The following is a 3,270-nucleotide window of genomic DNA, read 5'->3' as shown; positions in this document are numbered from 1 at the left end:
CATATGGGAGACAAAGAAATAGAAAATGTATTTTAAAAAAAACAACCTATACCAGGGGCACCTGGATGGCTCAGTCGGTTGAACACCGACTTCGTTTCAGGTCATGATCTCGCAGTTTATGAGTTTGAGCCCCGCATCGGGCTCTGTGCAGAAAAGTCAGAGCCTGGAGCCTGCTTTGGATTCTGTGTCTCCATCTCTGATCCTCCCCCACTCATGCGCTCGCTCACTTGCGCTCTCTCTCGCTCTCTCTCAAAAATAAATATAAAAAAACTTAAAAAAATAAAAGTGTATTTATTTTAAAAAAATAAAATAAAAAATTTAAAAAAAACCTATTCCATCCTAGGAGGAAAGTACATTGCACTCCAGGCCTATTTCAAGAGATTAGAAAAAGCGCAAGTGCAAAATCTAATAGCTCACCTAAAGGAACTAGAGGCAGAGCAACAAGAACGCCCTAAACCCAGTAGAAGAAGAGAAATAGTAAAAATTAGAGCAGAAATAAACAACATAGAGACCAAAGAAACAATTGAACAGATCAATGAAACCAAGAGTTGGTTTTTTGAAAAAGTAAACAAAATTGACAAACCTCTAGCCAGACTAATCAAAAAGAAAAGAGAGAGCACCCAAATAGACAAAATTATGAATGAAAATGGACTCATTACAACCAACCCCTCAGAAATACAAGCAATTATCAGGGAATACTATGAAAAATTATATGCCAACAAATTGGACAACTTAGAAGAAATGGACAAATTCTTAAACACACACTCACTACCAAAATTCACACGGGAAGAAATAGAAAACCTGAACAGACCCATAACGAGTGAAGAAATCGAATCAGTAATCAAAAATCTCCCAACAAATAAGAGCCCTGGACCTGATGGCTTCCCTGGGGAATTCTACCAGACATTTAAAACAGAATTAATACCCATTCTGAGATCTCAAGCCATTCCAAAAAATAGAAATCGAAGGAAAACTTTCAGATTCATTTTATGAAGCCAGCATCACTTTGATTCCCAAGACAGACTGAAACCCAGCCAAAAAAGAGAACTATAGGCCAATATCCTTGATGGATACAGATGCAAAACTCAACAAGATACTTGCAAATTGAATCCAACAGCACATAAAAAGAATTATCCACCAAGATCAAGTGGGACTCATTCCTGGGTTACAGGGCTGGTTCAATATTCACAAATCAATCACTGTGATACATCACATCAACAAAAGATAAAAACCATATGATCCTGTCGATAGATGCAGAAAAAGCATTTGACAAAATACAGCATCCCTTCTTCATAAAGACCCTCGAGAAAGTCGGGATAGAAGGAACCTACTTCAACATCATAAAAGCCATCTATGAAAAGGCCTCAGCTAACATCATCCTCAACGGGGAAAAACTGAGAAGTTTCCCCCTGAGATCAGGAACACGACAGTGATGTCCACTCTCACCACCGTTGTTTAACATCGTGCGGGAAGTCCTAGCATCAGCCATCAGACAACAAAAGGAAATCAAAGGCATCAGAATTGGCAAAGAGGAAGTCAAACTTTCCCTCTTCGCAGATGACATGATACTCTGCATAGAAAACCCAACAGACTCCACCAGAAGCCTACTAGAATTGATCCATGAATTCAGCAAAGTTGCAGGGTACAAAATCAACATACAGAAATTGGTTGCTTTTTTATACACCAACAATGAAGCAAAAGAAAGAGAAATCAAGAAACTGATCCCATTCACAATTGCACAAAAAAACCCATAAAATACCTAGGAATGAACCTAACCAAAGATATAAGAGATCTGTATTATGAAAACTACAGAAAACTCATGAAGGAAACTGAAGAAGACACAAAGAAATGGAAAAACATTCCATGCTCATGGATTAGAAGAATAAATATAGTTAAAATGTCATTACTACCGAAAGCAACCTATGCATTCAATAGAATACAATCAAAATTGCACCAGCATACTTCTCAAAACTAAAACAAACTATCCTAAAATTTGTATGGAACCACGAAAGACCCCAAATAGCCAAAGTAATATTGAAGAAGAAAACCAAAACGGGAGGCATCACCAGACTTTAGCCTCTACTACAAAGCTGTCATCATCAACACAGTATGGTATTGGCACAGAAACAGACACATAGACCAATGGAATAGAGTTGAGAACTCAGAGCTGGACCCAAAAGTGTACAGCCAACTAATCTTTGACAAAGTAGGAAAGAGTATCCAATGGAAAAAAGACAGCCTCTTTAACAGATGGTGCTGGGGGGCCCCTGGGTGGCTCAGTCGGTTAAGCGCCCGACTTCAGCTCAGGTCATGATCTTACGGTTCCTGGGTTTGAGCCCCGCGTCGGGCTCTGTGTTGACAGGTAGCTCAGAGCCTGGAGCCTGTTTCAGATTCTGTATCTCCCTCTCTCTCTGACCCTCCCCTGCTCATGCTATCTCTCTGTCTCTCAAAGACTAAAAAAAAATTTTTTTTTAAAAACACAACAGATGGTGCTGGGAGAAGTGGACAGCAACATGCAGAAGAATGAAACTAGATCATTTTCTCACACCATGCACAAAAATAAAGTCAAAATGGATGAAAGACCTGAACGTGAGACAGGAAACCATCAAAACCGTAGAGGAAAAAGCAGGAAACAACCTCCTTGACCTCAACCACAGCAATTTCTTACTTGACACATCCCTAAAGGNGGAAATAGTGGGGGAGAGAGAGGGAGGCAAACCATGAGAGACTCTTGAATGCTGAGAACAAACTGAAGGCAGGTGGGGGGGAGGGAAAGGGGGGTGATGGTCATGGAGGAGGGCACTTGATGGGATAAGCACTGGGTGTTATATGGAAACCAACTTGACAGTAAACTATTAAATATTTAAATAAATAATTCAGTTTGTTAACAAAAAAACAAAAGAAAAGAAAAAAAAAACTATGTCATGTAATGTGGGCCGCTCAGTTCTTTGGGTATGAACCCAAGTGAGCGGTGCCGGGACACATAAAAGTTGCTTCCTGGAAAGAAAAGTCTCGATGTCACGACTCTGTAGGAGAACCCTGCTACAGCCCCACCCCCCACTCCTCACCTGCCACAGAAATGGGTTTTTCACCTGTTGTCTTCCCTTCTGAGATGTCCACCCACCCACCCGGCCCTCAGCCTTTCCACAACGGCACAGAGACGTGAAGGAACTAGTCCACGGTCACCCAGCTGCAGAGAAGCGAACACCTGAGCTGTGCTGACAAACTAGAGCACTTCGCTGAGCCTGCTGCAAGCCCCGTGTCTCCCAG

This window comes from Crocuta crocuta, unplaced genomic scaffold (assembly GCF_008692635.1).
Source record: "Crocuta crocuta isolate KB4526 unplaced genomic scaffold, BGI_CrCroc_1.0 scaffold336, whole genome shotgun sequence".
Taxonomy (NCBI): Eukaryota; Metazoa; Chordata; class Mammalia; order Carnivora; family Hyaenidae; genus Crocuta; species Crocuta crocuta.
This window is presented reverse-complemented; position numbering follows the sequence as displayed.